Genomic DNA, 24,357 nt, shown 5'->3' with positions numbered 1-24,357 from the left:
ACCCAACTGAGCTCCAGGAGGGCAGGGGGTGGATTCTGCTGGCTGCTACCTGGAGCCCTGGCACCAGCAAATATGTGTCCGGCGGATGACTAAGAGTGGGAGGCCATCAGGAGACATATCACTGCTTACCAAATGCGAGCCTCATTTGTATTAATTTTAAAGGACGGCCCATCAAGTTATTTCATTGAATTTTCGAGAGCCACTATCAGAGGAATTAATCAAGGCCCAAGAATCCTGTACAGAAACTCACCTGATTTGGGGCACCTACTCATGGAGAGGAAAAGCCTCCACCCAGGTGTGAGGTTCCTGGTAAAAAGGACTTGAACAGGATCTGCCTAGAACAGGGTTTAACTAATAAGGGTAAAGGCCTTCTGGATCAACTCTCTGGGATGTTCGTTTCCCTGGCTGTGTCCTCTGCAACTCTGGAGATTGACAAAACGCTAAGGAATGTGCTACAAAGGCAGTCCATGCTAGTGATATTTTGTTCCTAATAAAATTAAAAATGACTTCATATCCCCTTCCTTCCCTTTTTTAGTTCTGTACTGAAGGGGTTTTTTTTTTCTTTTTAGAAATAGAATCCAATTTTGACCTTTTCATCGGCAGACAATCTGTAATTTGTTTTACTCTTGAGCAGACATGTTTCTCCTGCTCAGCAGCCCTCCATTCTCCTGGCGGCCTCACCCTACTTCTCTAGGGAAACTGCTCTCTTGCTTCCTGCCCCTCCCTTGCCCTCCACCCCTAGCTGGCTCCATTCTACCCGAGTTGGAGGGGCAGCTTCTCATATATATCAGCCTGGGTCTGAAGGGCGGTTTAGCTCAGGCTGATACAGAATTTCTCCTGCCAGGCTCAGGTATTATTGTAAATTTAAAACATGGGAGGTGCAGAACGAGATTCCCCAGAGAGGCCCCAGAGTGGTCTTCAGGGTGCCCCAAGGAGACTATATTCAAATATCACCTCTGGTGAAGAACACAGGCAAGGTACCTTAAGAGATCTGAGTGCAAATTCCAGCTGGAGTACTAATTAGTGACCTTGGTATGTGACACTCGGCAAAAGTTTCATTTGTCTTAGCTTTCTTTAGTCCCCTTGTCTTGCAAAATGAAGAAAATGTTGATCCCATCATTGGATGTGTGGTTTAGCAAGCTCATGAGGACTGATGGTTGAGCCTGGTAAGAAATCACTGGGCGCCGTCATTTTATCAGGGAGCCCAGTCAGGCCTGGGTTTCTCTCGGCAGTTTCTCAGCATCCCTGGAGAGACACACAGCCCACCTGCAGGTACCCACCAACCTTTGTCCCACACTGTCCTTATATAAACTTGGAAGCTTTTTCAGCAGTTTGGAGATAGTCTTTGGGTCGCTCGTCCTCTGTCTTCCCAGTGGTAGCCTGACTGAAATAAATCCCTTTATTATTTCACCACTGCTGGTCTCTCTGCCTTCGTATTTTATCAGTGGTGAGTGGTTGAACCGGTCTGTTTGGGACTCCTGGACCCAGCTGCTCTTGTGCCCAGGCGCCCCAGCTACCCAGAAGAACCTTGAAGGAATTAACATATAGGAGTCAATGTGAACTTGAAATTTGTTATAGGAACCAACATCCAGGTGAAGAGATACATAGGGCAAGGTCAAAAACAAAGGAGCATCTGTCTTCATGGAGTTTGGGGCCCGGCCCAGTGGCACATGGAAACGTTCCAGTTCACCAACCTGGAAACTCTCCAAACCCCTTCCTTTTGGGTTTCCTTGGAGGCATCATTACATAAAGCATGACTTTTGAAATCATTGGCCATTGGTAACTGAATGCAACCTCTAGCCCCTCTCCCTTCCTTGGAGGTCTGAGGATGGGACTTAAAGTTCCTATCTTCTCATTACAGGATTGGCTCCCTGGGCAACCAGCTTCCATCTTTAGGTTACTTGGGGCTTTCCAAAAGTCACCTCATTAACATAACAAACTTTCAAGAGTTTGAGGACAAACAAAAACTCAAGACAACGTATATTCTTATTATAAATCACAAATCATACCACGATAATAATTTCTGGCATCATCCCACTGCCCATAGTAGTTCTGATTTTCTTGAGGCTAAAGAACCCTGGACCAGGTGGGGGGAGTTAGAGCTTGGGCTCTACATGTGTGACAAGTCACAGTTTCCTCCCCTATAAAATGGAAGGACTGGATTAAATGATCTGTAAACTCCCTCTACGCTCAACATTTTATGATTCCCTTTTGTCATCATTGGATCAGGACAGCTCTGCCATTTAAACAGAGCTCTTTTAATTAGCACACAGAGAAACCTGAAATATTTGCGTTTCTTTACTCAAACCAAGGCAATGATGGCTAATAAACTTGAAGCTTTTAATTTAGAAAAAACATTCCAAGTGTCAAAAAGAGACCAGGAGTTATCTCCCTGTAGAGTGCCACTTTCTCCTCTTTTTTAAATTAGTTGTAATCTATCACTTAAATGCTTCAAAGATTGAATGTGGGCTCCAGCTAATTTCCATCGTAGTGAAGACAGCTCTAAAATGATGAGAAATTAAGGTGCTCACTCAGTTGTTAGGGAAAGCACAACTATAAACATGATGACTCTAAGGATGTTTCCTAAGAGTGTCTGGTCAGGAAATCCACTCGCATAAGGGTCACACTCAAATCTAGTCATTTTGGTTAGCACTCACCTGTTACACCTCAGCAACAAGAATTATTCAATTTGGTTTTTAACCAGAATGCCATTCACTCAGAAATAAAGGTATAAGGAACAGAGAATGAATATAAAGATACGAAGCTGTAAACATAGAGAGATGTGCACTCATTCAACAAATACTCGCTGAATACTCCCTAATGCAAAAGGCACAGGAAGATATCATGGTGCAAACAAATGAATTAGAGGTTCTACTTTCGACAATGTTACAAGGTAAAGAGGGTACAAGACATGTATGGCAGTAATCTTAACATGGGTAAGTTCAAGACTGGGCAAAGCCTCTGGGCCCAAGACCCTCTTCTCTGAAACCTTCCAACCCATATACCTTTGATGACGTGACTGGTTTGAGCAGTCATGTCTGATTTACCTGACTCCTCACCCTCGGACCCTGCAGAATTGAACCAGGAGGATTCCTGATCTAAAGGGCATTACCCTGGCAAACAAGAATGTCAAGGATGATATGTTCTCAAAACTTTCAACCAAGAGGCACTAAGAAAGCAAGTAGATCACTTGGAGATGGCTCTTTGGTGAGCACCAACCAAAGACCGGTGTTCACTAAAGTTATGGAGGAACAGGGACTGTGAGTCAGGAGAGAAAGCTGTGTGCCTCTGTCTCTGTCTTTACAGACAAGAGATTGGCCTCATGTTCTGGAGAAAAAGTTGATTATAAGGGACAGTCAGAGCCAAGGGCAGTCACTGCTACTGGTGTTCTCATCTCCACAAAGCCCAGGTAGACCTCCAGATTTTGTTTCTATGAGATTCTTCTGAGTTCTTTTGATAAATCCATACTTCACTAGAGCTGGTATACAAGTCTAGCTTCACAAATTCAGATGTCCATGAACGATCATTTTCTATATTTTTGCCAAACTCAGCTTGCTTTCAGTTTTGACCTCCCAATGTGCTGTGGATACAAAATTGTATCTCAGTCCATTGGAGTTTTCATTCCTGCGTCTTGTTCCTCCAAGCTGTGCTGAAGTTCCATGAGATTTATGTCACCAAGACATCAGGGGTGACTGAGAGGAGAGGAGAGGCTGTTATCTGCTCCTCAGTGCCTTTCTGGGGGTGGCTTCTGAGACACTCCTCAGCCCCTGAGGTCTTTGGATGTCAGCCCATATAGGCTCCAAGGAGACGGCCTCATTCCCACACAAAAGCTCTGTCCGAACCTTGTCTGTTTCTCCCAGACCACCTGAATGTTCTCAGCCAACCTGCTGTAGTACTCTATGTGAGGCTGGGTAAGATCTTGGCTGCCAAGACTCATCACAGACATTTTCTCTCCTGGTGCCTTACTGTCTTCTGGAGGCCCATCAATCTACATGTAGGGTTTGAACTGCTTCCCTGGGCCTTGCCTTTCTTTAGGATCTGCCAGTGTCACCGTTCTGACTGCTTCCCCCTGATTATCCTGTACCCCAAAGCAGGAGGTCTTATTTCTCTCAAACTGCTGGGTGTTGAGAAGGAACGTCGCATAGACCAAGACGGAGTTTAGCCAGCCACTCAGCAGAATAGGATATGAAATAATGAACTTGATTATTAAAAATAAAGTTATCATCCTTACAAATCTGAGATGTAGACTGGGATTTGTATTTGCCATATTAAGGCACCTATCTAAGAGTACTGAGAACTCCCATAGAGCCTATTCCCGATTGGTTGAAAGATGACTGAGCCTTTTGTGTGTGTGTGTGGCAATGGCTGTGACCTCAGTGAGGTTGATATTCAGAACTGAGGCAGACTCTGAGAAGTCATTACTAACTTCAGAAACACTGCCTTTATTTATTTTTTATTTTTCTTATTTTAGAGAGAGTGTGAGAGAGAGGGCAGAGGGAGAAAGAGAGAGAATCTTAAGCAGGCTCCCTGCTCAGTGCAGACCCTGATGTGGGGCTCAATCCCATGACCCTAGGATCATGATCTGAGCCAAAATCAAGAGTCAAACGCTCAACTCACTGAAACAGCAATCTTTAAAAGAATATCTCAGGATGCTTTAAATCTCCTGGTAAGTCAACGGAAGCCAAACCAACTACCTCGAGCAACCAAGAGGTCCCTTCTTACCCTGCAAAACCCACACAGTTGATGCCACAGTCACATAACACAGTGGCCTAGAGCACCTTGCAGAGTCTTCTACCCAGGCCAGAGGAGAGCTCTGCCTACCCCAAGGTGTGGGCTCTTTCAAGATTGTTGTTTGGAGTAGAAAAGGGGAAATTTCTCCATGTGGGAAAATGCAAATGTGTTTTTGCTCTTCCTTGAATATAGGAAGATAAACACTTTATGGGAGATTCTACATGAAAAGAGAACCCTCAGCTAATAATGTAGAGGCTAAGTCATCTTTGCTGGTGGTTGGCAGGGAGTGGCCTGGAAACCAGAAGACTGGAACTGGGCCAGTCTGACTCTGCAGGAACTTAGGGTCAGCTCCTTTTTCCCTCAGGAGGTCCAAGAATCCCCGGGCCCAGGTTTAAATAGTAACTGTAAGGAAGGGCGGAGGAAACAATAGATGAGCTGCAGTTTGGTACCAGCTCCATCATTTGTGGAGGAGGCCTTTCATGGAGGCTCTATAACCAACAACTGGGTAAGTGGTGAGAGGTTCAAATCCCAGATCCACCACTCAGTAAGGCAAATTGTTTAACCTTATGCTTCTATTTTATCATCTGAAAAATGGACACAGCATAGCACCTACCTTTATGTGGATGTTTCAAGGTTAGATGAGATCCTCTACATGATGTGCTCAGCATGGTGGGGGAGGCCTGTTGCCTTTAACCAACATGGGTTATCCTTTCCTTAAAAGATTCTGTTCAAAGATGTGCAAAGACCAAGGGATCAAGGAATAGATGGGTGTGGAGGGATGCAGGGATTTGTTTCATTTAAAAAATATTACTCCTCCACACTAGTTTGCTTGCAAGGAACAGAACACCACAAGAGGGGTTTTAACTAGAACAAAAGTCAATTGATGATGAGCTTGAGTGGAACAGGAGCCCTTTTTGGTTTTTGAGCTACACTTTAAAGAATGAGTCCATGGAGACAGCATGAGAACACAAGAGGAAAGGGGACACAAAGACCTTGAAAGCTATTTTTTTAATAATTTTTTTAATGTTTATTTAATTTTGAGAGAGAGAGAGACAGAGCTTGAACAAAGAAGAGGCAGAGAAAGAGGGACACACAGAATCTGAAGCAGGCTCCAGGCTCTGAGCTGTCAGCACAGAGATGGTTGTGGAGCTTGAACTCACACACTGTGTGTCAAGACCTTAGTGGAAGTCGGTTGCCCAACCAACTGAGCCACTGAGGCACCCCGAGAGCTATTTCTGTATAGAGTGAGGACAGAAGTCAGTTGGCCACGGGTTAATAAAGAAATGAGGAATGTCCTAGAAGCAGTTGGTATGAAGAATTTAGCTTCAAAAGTCTCCATGTTTTTCCTGGTTGTTGTCTTTTACAGTTTCTTGCTTCTGTCAGTAAAAAACAGCTTAACATTGAAGGGAGTAAAAATTTTTGAAATCATACAGCTGGATGCAATGATGAGGGTCAAACCACAATCTCATTTTGAAATCTATATGAAAAAGAACAAGAAAGAGGAGGCTCCTGGATGGCTCAGTCAGCTGAGCATCTGACTTTGGCTCAGGTCATGATCTCACGGTTCGTAAGTTCTAGCCCCATGTCGGGCGCTGGGCTGACAGCTCAGAGCCTGGAGTCCGCTTCAGATTCTGTGTCTCCCCTTCTCTCTGTCTCCACTCACACTCTGTCTCTCTCTCTCAAAAATAAATAAATATAAAATAATAATAATAATAATAATAATAATAATAATAATAAAAAGAACAAGAGGACTGGGCTGGCTGGTCTCTGAGGTCCCAGCCAGCTCTGACATTCCATGTTGCCTTGAACACAGGAACTTTTACAGAGGTCTTTCAGTAGCACAAGACACAGAGCTGGCTCTTGTCTGTCGCCACAGTGCGAATTCCTGTAGCCTTTCCACACGTGGTGAATCCTCTGCTTCCAATGACACTGTTTCCTGCTTGGCTTCATTCAGAATCAAGGCTCCATCAGGCCACAAGCTTTGATGTAAAGTCACCCACCGAGTGACAGGGGTCTACATGGCCAGCTCTAAGTGGCAAGCGTTCCCCACAAGCCCACCCACAAGGCTTGTGTAGAGTCAGGCCCCATGTGGAAGCCCAAAGCTCCAGGGTAGTTTATGGCCATTTGATATGTCCGCAGGGGGCCTGTGGGCATCTCAGCAACTGGAAAATTAGAGAATGCCACCACCACCCACTGAAGAGCCCCAGGGGCTCAGACACAATACCAACAGGCTCCAGGCCTCATTAGCTAAGAGCCATTTCTGCTGAACTTGCATTTCTAACACAAAGCTGTGTTCTGGTAACTCTAGTTAAAGAAACATAAGAAACCACGAGCAACCATTTTTGGCCATCTTAGAACGAAAAATTGATTTTTAAGTTGTTGAACTATGCTTTCTAAAGAATTTTTTGGCCTCCCCCCTTATGCAAGTTATACATGTGACTCAGTCCTGCCTCCACCCACAGCTGGGTGAGCCTTGAAAAATAAACATGCGCTGAGGAGACCCCGCTGCCAAAGCACTGAATATTTTCATAAAAAATAAAGAGCAGCACCAACTTTTCCACAGCCCCTGCTTGGCCTACCTGCCTGTGATCCTGTGTCTCTGGTGCCACCTGCAGGAAGATGCAACTTCCAAGTATTTCCTATCTTCCTTTGGTATTTCTGTCTCCGTCAGCACAATGTACTGGTGACAGGGACTCTGGAGGACAGGACATGAAAACAGCCTGAGAGACGTGTCAAGAGACTGGGGTGCGGGGCGTCTGGCTGCACGGGGGTTGAGGAAGTCGAGAACGTTTATTACAAATGTTCAACAGTGCTAAAGGCATCAAAACGTAAAAAAAATGTCAAGTAAGCTAAAGATGAAAATTGTCCAGGGGTTTTGGTCCCTTGGAGAAAGCTGACTTTGATGAGTGTAGCGGCAATAAGTCTGCGGGAGACAGGAATGATACTGCCCTGCGTGGGTGAGACACAGAAAAGAGGCATCATGTGTGGTTCCTGCTTCAAGTGTTTGGATCGAAGAGTAGGAATGGAGTTAGACTAGGAGTGAGGGGGAACATCATATCAGGAAAGGAACTTTTAGAATTAGAGCTTGCTTTTAAGTGCGTGAGAATAGAGAAGGAGAGATGGAAGATTCAGGAGGGGGGATGCTAGAAGTGGGTCCTGGAAGAGGCAGAAGGAAATGGGGTCCAGACACAGTGCAGATCAGTCCTGAGCACGAAGAGAGGAGAGGAGGATGAACTTAGGCATATGGCAAGTGTATGGGTCAGAGCACAGAGAACTGAGCTGGGTAGCCTCTATTTTCTCTATGAAATGGGATGAAAGGTGTCTGCTAAGTCGAAGTGGGTTCAACGTGGGTACGGAAGGCGTATCATTGGCATGATCTGTCTTCCCTTTCCTTCTGATGCAGGCAGAGTCTAAGGACCCAGAGGGGGCTCCTCCAGAACCAGCCAAGGGGCTCCTTGGATTTGTGCAGGAGAGAGATCAGACCTGAGCCGGAAAGAGTGAAAACAGAGCATATTGAATAGTTTGAGTGACAGAGAATAGCAGACAGGGTGTGTGGAAGTCACAGAAAGGAAAGGAGAATAAATCTCTTCATCACTTGGGGCTAGGGGTTTATATAGGAAAGGGATCCAGGGTACATGTTCCTTCAGGATTTCCAAGGTCAGTTCTGATCAGAGTTGAGTGTCGAGTGAACAATAGGTGTTATTTTATAAATCATTGAAGGTAGGGGCATTGATGCCAGTACTAGCCAGGGTTTGATTGAAGCTAATGTCCTGAAATGTGTTTGGGATCCTGCTCTTCTTAGATGCTATCAGGTGTTTAGGGGCCTAGGAGAAACTCAGAGAATGATTAACTTTTTTGCTTCATCCTTTGAGTGGGAACATAGTGGTTTTTACCTGATATAAAGCAAAATATGGAACAAGAGTTAATAGGGCCTAGCAGGAAAACAAGAGAAGTGGAACCTTTCTAAAATGGACTCCCTTTAGCACCCTCGTACACTGTTGGTGGGAATGTACACTGGTGTAGCTGCTCAGGAAAACAGTGTGGAGGTTCCTCAAAAAATTAATAATAGAACTTCCCTATGACCCAGCAATAGCACTGCTGGTGATCTACCCAAGGGACACAGAAGTGCTGATGCATAGGAGCACATGTACCCCAATGTTCATAGTGGCACTTTCAACAATAGCCAAATCATGGAAAGAGCCTAAATGTCCATCACCCAATGAATGGATCAAAAAGATATGGTTTATATATACAATGGAGTATTACATGGCAATGAGAAAGAATGGAATCTGGCCACTCATAGCAAAGTGGATGGACCTCGAGGGTGTCATGCTAAGCGAAATAAGTCAGGCAGAGAAGGACAGATACCATATGTTTTACTCATAAGTGGAACAGGAGAAACTTAACAGAGGACCATGGGGGAGAGGAAGGGGGAAAAATAGTTGGGGAGAGGGAGGGAGGCAAACCATGAGGGATTCTTGAATACTGAGAACAAACTGAGGGCTGATGGGGGAGAGGGGAAGGGGGGTGATGGGCATGGAGGAGGGCACTTGTGGGGATGAGCACTGGGTGTTATATGAAACTAACTTGACAATAAACTATAAAAGAAAAAAAATGGAGTCTTTTTAGCTTCCCCATCTCACTTTAGTTATGTAAAACTGTTTCTTTGTACATTGACATTATTCCTGGCATGTCCAGACAGTCCTAGTTTATGTCTATTTTCATGGTATATTATGTATAGCAACTATCCCTACATATCCCTATTATTCAATCCCTACCATGTCCCAGTTGGATCAGTAAGTTATATGGTGACTATATATTTGAGACAGAAAGAGAGGGAGATTCGTCTTTCATCGGCTGCACAACTGTATTCTTTTGTCTTGTAGTACAAACTGCTGCGTCAGACAGGTATGAAGGAGGTAAGTATACTGCTGGCCCCGTGTTGGCATTTTTCAAGGTCGGGGAAGTAGAAAGCCAGGTGTTCATGAGATTTGAAAGTTCTGATGACTGGGTAGCATGGAGACAATGATATTTATCAGTGCTGTTTTTGTGACCTACAAGTAAGAAGATAAGAAAAGTTTATGATTTTAGGGATCTCCCAGGAAAAAAGCCAACATCCTTACAAAGGCCTACAAGGCCCATATGACTTGTGCTCACCTCCAGACCTCCACCACCTTTCTCTTGTTTACTCCTTTGTGGAAAGGTAGCTGGTAGCTGGCCTCAGAATTTGCATGAGGAGTGCACTGGGGGAAGGGAGGGGAAGGTGGGAGGGAAACACCAAGAAGTCTGGCAAACAGCACAGCCCAGATCCTTAACACGTCAAGGCTGTAGACTTGGTTTTACAACCTAACAGACCCCAACCACCACCACCTCACAGTGTCCTTGTGCAAAAGGAGAGGGGATACAGACAGAGGCGGAGAGAACTTGTGATAAGCAGGGGAGGGGACATCTACAGATCGCTGGAGGATGGAAAATACTATAGCCCTAAATTAGCAAACATCAAAGGGCCACATGGAATGAATGCCAATTGTGTACTTTTTAAAGATTACAATGCTTCCTAGTCAAACATCAGCAGCCTATCATTTTACTAAACTTTATTTCCTTTCTCTAAGTAGCAGTTTGTGAAACCTGAAGCTCTAAGGAACAACAAGATGCCAGAAATGTCTGGAGTGATAAGGAAAAGCGGACCCCATAGTAGACAATCACCCTATGGACATTCCCTCCTCAGGGTCTCTGCCTGTATCCTCATGGCTCGTCCCTCACTGCCTGCAGGTCTCTGTTGAAACGCCCTTTAATTGGTCACCTTTGGAAAATAATTCCTCCATCCACTTAACCTCTTTATTTTTCTCCATAGCATTTATGATCACATACATATATATGTCCTTATTTACCATCTGCCTTCCCATGCCATAATGTCAAATCCATGTGGCAGGGATTTGGTTTGATCATTGCAGTAACCGCAGTCTCTGTAACCATGCTTAGGCAGTAATGGGTTTTTAATTAGTACGTGTTGAATGAATGAATAAATAAATGAATGAGTAGGCTACTCGGTGTATTAACACAGTGTCTGTTTTCATGGGATTTTGAGAAGTCCTCGTGATCAAATTGGGGAGGTATTCTAAGACAGTAACTAAATCTGGATTATTAAAATATGAGTAGGCGAGTTGCTTCTTTCCTCCTCAGGAAAATCTCTTGGGCAGGAAAGCACTGCTTGGTTTCTGAGATCAAGGGTATAAACCATTATTAATATTTAAATATAGAAACAAAAGTCCCATGGAGCAGGCATTCTTGTCAAGCCTACGTTGCAGATTGACATAGGGATGCAGAACAATATTTGCTCAAAATCATCCAGCTGATGAGTCTTAATCTTAGCATTCGTCTTCTGACTCCATATTTCATGCTGTTTCCATAGCCCAAGACACCTCGCTTCCTATAACAGAGAAAGGAAACTCTTTTTGGCCAGCTCTCACTTGGCTTCCTCATCCCTGTTCCCCAGCATCTGCCTCCACCACGGTCCCCAGTCACCACATCCAATGGCGTGTCTGTTCACATAATATCTTCCCTTTGTTTGCCTCCCAGTTAATTATTCCCTCCTTGAAACATTTACTCTCTTGGCTTCCGTAAAGCACAGGCTTCTGGTTGGGCTTCTGTTTTCTGCGGGTGCACCTGCATAGCATCCTTAGCTGGCCCCTGTGCACCAAGCAATCTCTGCATAGGCTGCAACGCCTCACAGCTCAGCCCTGCCTCCTCTTTTCTTCTCCATAGCAAACTCTTTCCACAGCCTGGGTGTACATTTACATGGAAATGATTCCTAAATTCTTATCTCTAGTTCTGACACTCCTCTGGATTTCAGCCTTACTTGAGTTGCCAGAAGCCTTGTTATGGACTGAAAGTTTGTGATCCCTGCCCCTGCAATTCATGTATTGAAATCCTACTCCCTGATGTGATGGTGTGAGGAGTGGGGCCTTTGGGAGGTGATCAGGTTATGAGGGTAGAGCCTTCCTGGTGGGACTAATGCCCTTTTATTTTTAATTTTTTAAACATTTATTCATTTTTGAGAGACAGAGAGACAGAGCATGAGCAGGGGTGGAGCAGAGAGAGAGGAGGAGACACAGAATCTGAAGCAGGCTCCAGGTTCTGAGCTGTCAGCACAGAGCCAAATGTGGGGCTTGAACCCACGAACTGTGAGATCATGACCTGAGCTGAAGTCTGACGCTTAACTGACTGAGCCACCCAGGCGCTGTGGGACTCATGCCCTTATGAAAGAGAAATAAGTGCTTGTCCTTCTGTCTCTGCTCTCTGCCATGAGAGAATGGAGAAGAAGGCTGACTAAACATCAGAAAGTGAGCTCCAGATCTGCTGGTGCCTTGATCTTGGACTGCGCACCCTCCAGAACTGTGAGAAATATACATATATCATTTAAGCCCCCCAGTCTATGGCCTATTGTGATAGCAGCCCAGGTGGCATAAGGAAAGTTTACTTGCTTCCTCTCAGAGGCCAAATAGACATACCAAAATTAATGTGACAAAGATAGAGCCCTTCATTTCTGCACCCAAGCCTGGTCCTCCCTCATCTCTGTAAATGCAACCACATGTACCCAGTGGTTCAAGTCCAACCTTAGGAATCAACCTCCTTTAGTCTCTTTTCCTCACATCCCAAGTTCTGCATCTCTCCTTCCACCAATGACCTGAATCAGCCTGCTTTGCTCCATCTCTATTGCTACCCTAACGCACGTCACCATCATCTCTGTGAGATACCCCAGGGTCTGGAACGGTGGCTGACACATAGCACGTACTCAATAAATAGTTGATGAAGGGATGAACTGGAAAGATTTTTTTTAACTTGGAGTTGTCAGTTTATTGATTCCGTGGGAGTATACTTGAGAGCTAGAAATTCCTTCGACGGCAGACCTCAGAAACCCCAGGAAAAATTTAGATGTCAGTGAAGTATACCGCGTATTACCCCAAAATGCCATCCCTGTCCTTGCTCCCAAGAGACCAATCTGTTCTGCTGTCTTCATGACCTGTCATAATGAAAACCTGTGCTGAAGATAGGAGCAGGGATTTCCCTTACAGAAATATAAATCAGTGACAGCCACTTCAAGTATTGTCCCAGAGCATTCGGAGTAAAACCTTGAAATGGTGGAAGAAAGTTAAAGCAGAAAGGGGCCGGGGATTTCTTCTCTTTCCTCTAAGAGTCGGCTCTGGAGACTCAGGGCAGTGTGTGGCACTTCCTTAAGCAAATTCAGATTTGTGGTGAGTCTACCAGTCTTTTATAGGCCCCACAGTTTCAGGAAGAGTTGCTGAAACCGAAAGGTGGCATTCCAAGTGACACCATCTCAATATACCTTTGCATTCCTTCTAGCCTGGAACCCCACCGTCTCTCCTGCCTATTCAGGAAATGGGTGACAGCTTCTGTTTTTATATCATTAGAGAGAAAGACACGCATCTAGGGACTCAGGAGCCTCTGGGATGAGCCGTGGCTCTCTTCCCTGTACTCTTCCTCATCTTCTAATAAGAGAGTTGGGACCAAAAGCCAAGTCTCTCTAAAACCAAGGCCTTTAAGGCACTATGCCACACTGCCTCCCATACCCAGAGCACAGTGCCAGGTACTTCGCTAGAGCATTGGCAGGCATCAGCAGATGCTAGGAAAATGTCCCCTGATGCGGCAGTATCCCCAAAACAGCTGTGACCCACCCACAGTGTGTGTTCTGGGGGACAGCTGCTCTGTGCCTCCCCATTGAGCCTTTTAGGATTGGAGAGCCCCTTCTGCTGGTGAATTGTTCCATTACTCACTTCACAGAATGTGGGGGAACCCCATGTCCCCTCTCCTCATGAAATTTGTTTTCCTAAAAGAGACTTGAACAAGAAATCTTGAGCAGTTCCCTGTCCTGAGAACTGTCATCAAATGGCTTCTTACACTGGTGCAAACTGTCTATTTGACCATTCAGCAAATGTCCAGTTCTTTTTTGGTAAATATCAGAAATGGAGATTTTGGTGGTTCTAAGTCAGGGGCTGGGTGGGTAGACATTGCCTCTGCCATAACCCACTACCAGATGGGGGGACAATGAGAGGGGCAAATTGCACCCAAAGTCACAATGCAGTCCCACAGCCTATGTTTGAGAGAAGAGACCTCATGTCTGCCCTGGCCACACAATCTCCCTTACATGAAAGGCCTATTCCAAGGTGAGTGGGTGCATCTTTGTAGTTAAGACCAGTGACAAAGTCCTCCTGATAGCCAGCAGAAGCAGGTCCAAAGGGATTTTAGATCTGAAAATCAATTATTAAAGTCCTGGGCTTTGCAGAATTTTAAACACTATTCACTCAAGGACAGTGAGTCTCTTACAGTATCCAAATCAAACTCTATGTCACACCATGAAACTTACCACTTACAGTTATCTGACATCCTTCATGCTAATTAACATGCTATTTTAGGTCTTATTGCAGTAAGAATACTTTAAGTGCCCTGATATCTACTCCTGGGGTTTAGATTTCTATTTAGCATTCTACATTAACATTTTACATTTTGCATTATTAGTGTATAACTAATAACATTGTGAGTTTCAAAAATTATTAATCACCTCTATGGTGAAGATTGGAGTTAACTTGTACACAAAAATTACAGTTGATACAAATTATTTTAAAGTAAATTAAAGGAAGACACTATAACATTGAGTCTACTGCTACTCGCCCGGAATAAACCCTAATGCCCCCTCCTTATTGGTAGCCCTTGTCTTCCTTCCAGTGTAAAGCAACTAGTCATCAATTTCTCTGTCTCTCTCTATTTCTCTCTCACTCATATACTCCCTCCCACCCTCTCCCCTCTCTGTCTCTGTCTCTCTCTGTCTTTCTCTTACACACACAGACATACACACACACAGACACACACACACACACACACACAGACACACACACACGGATCTTCAACACACTTCTCTGCTTAAATGGGAAAGAACAGAAAATTAGGTAACAGTGTGCACTTTCACAAGGCTCCTATTTCTCTAGCTCAGCAAAACTCATGATTTAGTTCATTTACTCTCCATGGAGCATTTTTCAGAAACCATAGGAACATGAATGCTGAGAGCATGACTGGAAGGTTCAAAAAAGGCTCTTTGGTCTTTGTGTGAGTTTGGGGTTTCAGATTCTACAAATACTGCTGTGGAAATTTCATATGAGAAACTCCCACTGCACCAAGTAAGGGACTCTGTGAGTGAGGGGCAGCAGCTTCCTGGTAACCCAGTCACACCCCAGGACCCCCACATAAAGGCTCAGAACACCCTCCCCTACCCAGTCACATGTCCTCCCTACCAAACCACTGTGTGGGGGGGTCACCTCTTCCTCCTCCTCATCCCACACCCTACACCTTCTACTCTCCTCCATGGTCGTTAGCTCTGCTGTGCCCTGGTGCCCACAGCTTTATTATAATCCACAGTTAAATTCAATCTAATATTTTAAATAGCTTCATGTCACCTTGCATGGGGTACGCACTTCACAAATATTTGTTTCCATTTTCTCGATAGTGTATTCATTTATTCAATGATTTTTGGACTCAGGGTGGAATATTAAAAAATGACTCCAAAGGGACAATTTTAAGATGGCTTAATTTTTAGCATTGAGCTCTGCTCTCTGGGTGGGTCTGTTCCAGGTATCTAGAAAAGACATGCACGTCAGATTTTGGAGACAAGAATAGTTTAATGAGAAATTGGTTCAGGCTAGAGGCTAGTCTACCTCTTCCCACACATCTCTTTGATCGATGAAAAAATTAGTGACAATAACAACAAAAATTAGTATTTTGAGAGTGTTTGCTTTTTTTTAGTATTTTGAGAGCATTTACTTTTTTGCCAGGCACATTGTAAGTGTTATAGTCAATTAATCCACATTATAATTTCATAAGATAAGTGCTATTAATATCTTTTTTTTTTTTTACAGATTCTATGGTGCCTGCTATTACAGATTATAAACCACACTCTCTTTTAGGCAATTCTCTCCATTTAAATGCATATATTCCTCAATATGACAATGTGATGAAGTAGTCCAGAGGAAAAAACAAAGCCTAGTATAAATTAATTTACAAGATGCCTCACCTCCTAGAGGTCTGCATTTTTTGGCAGAGCTGGAGAAGGAGGCTCTGAAGAGAGGGCATAGGCAGGTACAGAGACAGAAAGTGGGATAACCACCTACATCGTATCATTCTGGGAGCCCTGTATCTGGGGTGTGACTGGGCTATGACGGCAGATGTTGGCTGAGACAACTTTTGTGTCTTTTTAATGCAGAGTGGTCCATTGACCCCAGACCAAGCAGGAGTTTGGAGAAAATGAATTCGAGCCTAAGAACAAGGGACTACTGATGCCTAGACCCAACATTCTATCCATAGCCAGTAGGTAGGTGAGGGTGATTTTGCCCTGAGGCACATTTGCTGGGTAGGAGTGAGGGCTGATCAGGGTCTGTGGGCGTCTAGTGGTTAGAGGGCAGATTATGCCGCCAGACACACAACACTGCACAGGGCAGCCCCTTACCACAGAGACTATCTGGCTCAAAATAGCAGTAGAGCAGGTGTTGAGAAACTGTGTTAATACATCTAGAGCTGTACCTGTTTGGCTAGAAGTCCTGTCTGGGCTTCTCGGCTTCAGTCTGAGTCCCAGTGCCCTCCAGTGGCCATTGTGAATCTCAGGAGCCTAAATCTGTGAGTAGCTCTAGGTCTCAATCTTTTCCCCTTTGTCTGCTCAACTTCCGGTAGAAGAGCTGGAAAGGGTGTCCTATCCTTGACAAGCACTGTCTCCTCTCCCATGCCCATGAACTTATGTGAAAGAATGGACCATGAGGCTTCTCTCCTCATGGTGAAACTCCTCCAATTCACCAGTCTGTTAACTTATGAATACAGCTCTGAGTGGCAAGAGAAAGATAGAGTTCTCTTTTCTGAAGAGGGAGCATGGAAACCAGGGGACTTGTTCTCTTTTGTGCCAACTGAATACACCGAGTCAATGTGGGAACTTGTTCTTACCAAACCAGCAGAGTAGTCTCTTCATTGCTCTCCTGGGAATATTAATGAACTTAGCAATGATAACCACTTCCTTCTGATGTCTGTGAAACCAACAAACCTCCTTACTTGTGGATGAATCTCTGACACCTGATTGAAATTGATCTTTCATTTGCACAACAATGAAAGGACATCATTAGAGCTTTTCTTTCTTATTTCTGTAGTTTTTAAGCTCTTAGATAATTGCTTTGATCCTTACATGGAGTCTGTATAAAACTCCAAAATTATTGGAAAAGTGTAAGCCCGAGACTCATTCTACGTTCTTTTCTGACCCACGTTGGGTGAAGCTATTTGCTCTCTTAGGCCCCAGACCATGTCCACATGTGCCAAGCTAGGCTTCTGCTGACTTTTGATCAAACCACTCAGCCTGATAGAATGAGGGGAGGAGCAATGCTTCCCAGCCTCTAGAGGGCTGATTCTTTGGTTCAAGTGACTAATAAAATACCCACGCAACAGAGATTGAATTGTCTAGCCACAGCCCTTGGCTTCCTGTCTCTCACATCATCACCTCATTTCTACTGTGCTGGGGGTTGTGAAGAGGGCTGGTGAATGGTTTGCCAGCCTGTGGGAAGCTCTGAATCCATCTACTGAGAATGCTTCAGAGATTTTATGTTCAAAGTCAGCCTTGAAGAATAATGACCAAAGTGATTCTTTCATCCCACCAGTAACTTGAAAACTGACACTTCAGAGGAAACCAAAGAATGAAGCACTATTTACTACCTTGTAAACTATACATCATTGTGCTTCTTGAGATGGTATGTGTAGGCGGAAAAGGTCCACACTAGGCTTGGTTTGAAAGCATGTAGTTACCCTTTTCAAGGTAAAAGATGTTACTCACACATCAATGCAGTGTAAATTCAATTATAAGAGCAAATTCACCCTTCTCGTGAGATGTTCAGAGAAACCAACAACGATGCTCTGTAGCATCAGTGTATGCATCTAAGTTTTGTTTTCATGGTAGCAGTTAGCAAGAAATATCTCCAGTGCTCCAAGGCTCAATGACTAAGAAAGGAGAATTTCGATAGTCATCTTAAAAGATCGTAAACCTACCCAATAGCTTTGATCATTAGATCAATCTTAGAAAGCTCAAATTTCTAAGAAAGCAAGCTTCGGAAAGGACAATTGTTAGATGTAGGATCCTGGAATGAGATGTGCCACGTGAGGGCGCCATCAGGTTTTAAGAAAAGAACTTTGTTACTTTCAAGTGCTATCTTGGGGAGCAACATATGTCCAACAAGTTCTATGAAATAAGACTTAATTTGGGTCTCACTTCTAGGAAATGGAAGGGAAACAGTAATCTAGTCCCTTTAAACTTAAGTGGGATTAACCAAGATTCAGTCGACAAGTTCTAAATTCCCTTTTACAAAGCAGCCTTTACCCAGCCAAATGAAATAAAAAGGGATATTGTGTTAAAAGATGCCCTGTGTATTTGTGTAGAAGAGACAGTTGCTTAAGATCAACATTCCAATGTAGAGTGAGAAGAAGAGTGGGAACAAATTGCATAATAGGAGCCTTTTGACTTTAAACTGGAAACTGAAACTGTTCGGGCTCCACGGGGAAAACTTTGCTTTACTTGGGGATTCAAAAACTCCCACCGAAAAGAAAAGCTGATATGTGACCTCAGCTTCCTTATCAGGGTTTGTCTGCCTGACAGGTCTGATTTCAGAGGGGAATAGTAGAAAATGATGGGGGGGGGGCGGGGAGGTGGTGCTGAGATTCCCAAATTAGGTGCTGTAGAGGGCTCCTGTGGGAGAGAGTGTGTGAAGCTTGAGAGTGAATTTTCAGATTCAATAAAGTGTATCAGTGTTCATGCAGAATTTTCAGAAGGAGGCATCCAATAGGCAAGTAGACTGTAACAGAGTTAAAGAGAACAGAACAGAGGGGCATTGATCCAAAGTGGAATTTCCTCTCCCCACCTTCCACTTAGCCCAATCTATTCGATCTTTGGTACTCAGCGCAAGGTCCATGATCTCCATCGAGCTTCTTTTATTTTTCCAAATCATTATTTTATTTCTTAATTTTTTAGATTTATGCATATATATATGCAATTATATTGCTCGGTTTTATATACGAATCCAGGCTTCCCCAGTGAACTATAAGATCCCTGAAAATAAGGAACAAATATTATATCTTTGTCATTCCTGTTGTCCAGCCCAGGAACTTGTTGGTCACATAATTATGGTTTCCAAATTTACTGAATTATCTGAAGAGAAATAAGAAGATGAAAAAAGCTTCCTTCCATTTGCTGGTCTTTAAAGGGAAAGAAGGGGATTTCTATTAGTGAAAAGGCGTGGGGATGTTAAAGACTTGAAAAAAAAATACAGATTCAAGTTTAAAAACACATACATACTGGACGTTGGTCCTTCTTAATATCCTTCACCCAGTTTACAGAGTCCCCCAGACTCTGTGTTTATGAGTCTGTTCTTGTTTTTTGTTTTGTTTTTTCAGATTCCACATGTAAGTGAAATCATACGGCATTTGTCTTTCTCTGTCTGACTTAATTCACTTAGCATTATACCCAACATCATCCATGTTGTTGCAAATGGCAAAATTTCATTCTTTTTTATGGCTGAATAAAGTTTCACTGTGTGTGTGTATAAATAAGTCACGAAGATAAAAAATACAGCACAGGGAATATAGTTAATAATATTGTAATAATGTCATATTGTGATAGATGCTGGCGCACTGGATACTGCAGGGAATCATCAAGCCTCCATACTGTATGCTCGAGGGGCACCTGGGTGGCTCAGTCGGTTAAGTGTCTGACTTCGGTTCAAGTCATGATCTCATAGTTCGTGGATTTGAGCCCCGCATCAGGCTCTGTGTTGAACACTAGCTCAGACCTTCCCTGCTGCGTTTCTCCCCAGAGCTTACCACCCTTTGACATTCTACGCAGTTTCTTTGCTTAGGAAATTACTGTTAAATGTGTATTGTCCATCTCCTGATGCTAGAAGCTGTGTGTGTGCGCGAGCGGGTGTGTGTGTGTGTGTGTGTGTGTTTCAGCAAGCGTTAAGAACAATGCCCAGCACATGGTGAGCAGTCACTAAATATTAGTTGAATGCATGTTGATTTATTGATGCAGACTAATAGCTTTAGCTGTGAGATTGCCAAGGGCAAGAATGTAAAGAGAGGGGAAGGGGACTTTGTTGTTGCTGTTTTTTCCCCTCTTCAAGTTTTTATTTAAATTCCAGTTCATTCACAGTGTAAGAGAAGGGAGCTTGGGCACAGAGAGGCTAGGTGGGTGGTCACCCAGGGCCCCACCGCTGAGCTGGGACATAAACCTTTCCTCTGTCCAAGACCACCCATTGATCAAGACACTAAGCAGCTTCATCTCCCAGAAACTGGAAAGCCCAATAAAGGCAAAAGAGGTAGGAGGGAGCAGTAGTCACCATTAGTAATCATGTGTCAGATCCCAGGTGTCCATAAAAAAATAGAGAATTATTTTTCAGTCTGTGGCCATGAACACCACTAAGGGCCTAGTGATCTTGCTGTGGACACTGATCCAGGGGTTATTATTTCATTACCACTAGAGCCCTGTTGTACCTCCTAGAAAAATAAGGGTTGCTTTAAAATAAGGCAGAAATCAAACTAATCTCCAGATATGAGTCATCACAGAACACTAGTTAACTTATTGCACCACGGCAGTCGCTTACTAAATTGTACCTTGGCAGCATAGAAGGCTCAGTATTTTTTCTGCATGAGCATTAGCTGCCACCAAAGATGCCTAAAAGACCACGGGTTTGTATTACTTGATGATGCAGTGACTATCCTGTTTCACCTAGCTTTCCCCTAAAACTCCGCTGGCTATTTGCCTGGAAATTTGACTGTGCAGTCAAGGTGGTCATGTGTCTTGAATCATGAAATGTGACCCATTGTCCTCTTTCCAAACCCACAAGATTATTTCAGAAGACATCAGCCCATCACTAGTCCCTGGAAAATTGGTTCATTGAAAGAAAGCTGTGTGGCTAATTGCCTGTGGCCCTCCAGACACAGCTGTCGGGCTCAGCATTCAGCAGAGCAGCAAGACTCCATTGCAAATAGCTGCTGATTAGCTCTGCAACCAAGCAGGAAATTGGAAAGCCAAAGAGTAAAACCAGGTCATTGGAAAAGAATTGCCCACTCATCAGTGAATCTAGATATGAGAAGACCTCAGAGAGCGTCATTAAAAAAATGGCTAAATCTTTGCATTGTCAGCAGCACTTGCACGCACCAATCTTTATACGTGCAATGACCTTCAATGTGATCGTCATCATCACTGTCATCGTCAGCATCCACGAAAGCGGAATGTATTCGTTAAGTTCCCACTGTCTGTACGCTGCTATTCTGACCACCCAGCAAGGGGCCCCAGCACTCAGATGTTCACTGAATAATCTAGACTAGTTGCCTAGGGCTGAAGCTCCCTTTCACAGAGACCAGCTTCCACTTGGCTGATATGTTTTCTTGTAGCTGTTGTTTTAACCTTTCTGATATCATGATTCATGCTGGCATCAGATACAGGCTACTTTGGATTCCCCGCCTGGGAAGAGTAATGAGATAGTTGTCTGAATAGTATTTTCATGAGCATGAATCTATTTATCCCTCACAGTCACTCTGAGGGGCAGATGTGATTTTTACCAGTTTATAAATGATGAAACTAAATCTCAGATAAGACAGGTGACTTTGTGATTCGGAACCTTGGATAAGTGGTAGAATCCCATGTTTGACGACTCTGGGAGAGAAATTCCAGACAGCTATCACCTTTCCAAAGAAGAACCCTAGTGGTTTATAAAGAAAAAGAGAGAGCATCATCTCTTCACTTGAAAAGCTATTGCTGACACCAGTTTGTGTGTGTGTGTGTGTGTGTGTTTGTGTGTGTGTGTAAAGGGAATGAGAGAGGTAGAAAGAAAGACAGGGAGAGAATAACAATGAATCCACTTGTGCTGATTCAGGAAAGAGACTGAGCCCTAGGAAACAATGGAAGTTTAAGCACAAGGACCAAAGAAAAAGCCACTCATAAGAGGCCTGTGTATAGAGCCCATGGGCCCCTACCTGAATGAGCAAACCAAGTGACCTAAAGAGCTGAGGGAATCAGAAAAGAATCTACATCTGGAAGAGGAGAGGCTTGAACTAGAAGGAAAGGAAACAGCCACACAATCATTTTGAGCTTGTGAATGGGCCTTGATTCTAGAAGGAGAATGAAAACAAGGAGTGCCTGGAAATGCTTGCACAGTGCAGCAAACCCGTGCTAGACCATGTGACAAGAGACTCCTCAGCTCTGGAGTACTGGGCCCCACTCCTTCTCACCTGAGTGACAGTCTCTGCTGCTTTTACGGCCCCTGTCTGGCCCTCCTGTGTCCCTTTCACCTCCTTTTCCCCTTGCATGGAGCCAGGTTCTTCTCCTCATCCTGTACCAACATAAAGGGTTTCCTCATGGAAACTTCCCATTTTTTGTTCCCTGTGCCTTCTAGGACACCATGTTTGTCATTTATTCTCAGGCTCTGCTTCTGGAAGGTGTGTTCCTCTAGTCTCTCCTGTCCCGTACTGCACCTCCAGATCTTAGGGGAGAATCTGCTACAAGGAACGGACTCAGTAGGTACTTTTTACATGGAATTTAATGGAGAATTTGGACACTTCAGTGAACTCAGCAAATGCCATTATTCAATGATCAGAAGATACTACCTCAGAAGAGAAATATGGACAAAGGGTAGAAGTCTTAGGGCTTCATCTTTGAAAGTACTACTGTCCTACTTGTGTTGCAACTTGTTTTCTTGTGTTGGTTAACTTTCCACAGTCATCATAATTCTGGAATTCATGTCAAGAATATAGACCAGGTTGACTTCCCTTCAGGGACTACTGAAGGATACTCCATGTTTCAGGAAGATCTATTGCCTGGTAACAGACCACCTCAAAACTCACTGGCTAAAACAAAGATTATTTATCCTTTCTCACAATCCTGTGAATCAGATAAATATTAAGTTAGAACTTGGTTGGGCCACTCTGCTCCACAAGGCATTGGCTAGTGCCACTAACTCAGCTGTTTCCAGGTGGCAGCCAGGCTGGGCTACAAGGCCCAAGAAGGCTTCAGTCACATGCATAAGACATATGACCCATCCAATGTCATAAGACCTCCATGCTCCTTCATATGGTTTCTTTCCACACAATCACTCCTCCTATGGTAGTCTTACATCATGGCATCTGGCTTCCTGAGGGAAAGTAACAGCTGCCTCATGTTTTAAAAGGTAAGCCTAGAATTGGCTAAGTGTTATTTAACCCATTCTGTTGGCCAAAGTAAAAATCAAGACTGGCTTATATTCAAATGAAAAGGAAATGAACCTTGATGGATGAAGTGGCATGTGTAACAGGGAAGGAAGGAAGTCATAGCTTCTCTATGTTGGAGACTCTCTGCTACACTTCATATTGTCACACAGGTTTAATACCTTCTCTGCAAGCAACTCTCCCTTTCCTCATCCCCATATGCGTGTCTTAACCCTTTTTTGTGTTTTATGTCTATTTGCCTTCATGTATCCTAAAGGGAAATCCATCTGATACTCAAAACAAAAACAAAAACAAAAATAAAAAACCAAATCTGTGTCAGGTGCCCAGGTTCTTGACTTTAATGTGTAGCTATTCAGGCTTGCCTAAAGACTCCTGATGCTATGTGGAAATGAAATGACATTAATAAGCCACAGTCAGGTTCATAAGAAAGAGAGCAATGGCAAAGCTGCATTTGAATTAGGGATTGTGTTCTATGCCCAGATCATTCTGTATTTGCAACCTGTTTGTGCCACTGAGTTAATAAGACTCTTTGTATAGACTAATGAACACTGAATAATATCCCCAAAGATCAGACACCATGGTCACCCCAAACATCAAACCAATGAGACCAAAAACAGATGGAAACACAACATCATGCTTCCGCCTCTAGATGTCAGCTCCCGGAAGTACAGAAGATGCTATTTGCATTGCAGCATCCAGTAGATAACTTCCCGAGGATGACTTCAAATCACAGATTACAAAGGTTTGTATTACCCAGCTCAGGCCAGCCTGTACCTATCATCATCACCTCTCTGGTGATCTCCACACCACTCAGGGTATCTTGGGAAGCTCCTAGGTTCTGGGTTCAAGATTCATCACTATTGTTTACTAATCGTGTGGTCTAGGTCCAGCTGAGCCTCTGCGTCCTCTACGACCTCTACAACCTGCTTGTGGGATTGAGACAAGAATCATATGAGAAAATTGATATAAAAAGTACTTGGCAAATGGCAAAATCATTTATAGTCCTGTTGTTTCTTTCAATTACATTTCCTAGCATATACACATTCTCAATCACAGTAATAGATGACCCAGCTGGACTAATGCTGTGAAGTACTTGCCCTCCTCATCTCTCTTCTAACTACATATTAACTCTTTTGATTCTCACAGTAATGCAGAATGTACTCTTTATTATTACCATTATACATATGGATAAATGGAGGCCTGGGGAGGCCAAGTAGCCATTCCAATGTACTCCAGGTAGAAAATGATAGAGTCTAGATTTGAATTCAGACAGTGTGGCTTGAGAATTCCTACTCACAACCACTAAGTCACACCATTTCATCACCTCAGAAACCA

The sequence above is a fragment of the Suricata suricatta genome, chromosome 6, assembly GCF_006229205.1.
Source record: "Suricata suricatta isolate VVHF042 chromosome 6, meerkat_22Aug2017_6uvM2_HiC, whole genome shotgun sequence".
NCBI classification, from domain to species: Eukaryota; Metazoa; Chordata; class Mammalia; order Carnivora; family Herpestidae; genus Suricata; species Suricata suricatta.
This window is presented reverse-complemented; position numbering follows the sequence as displayed.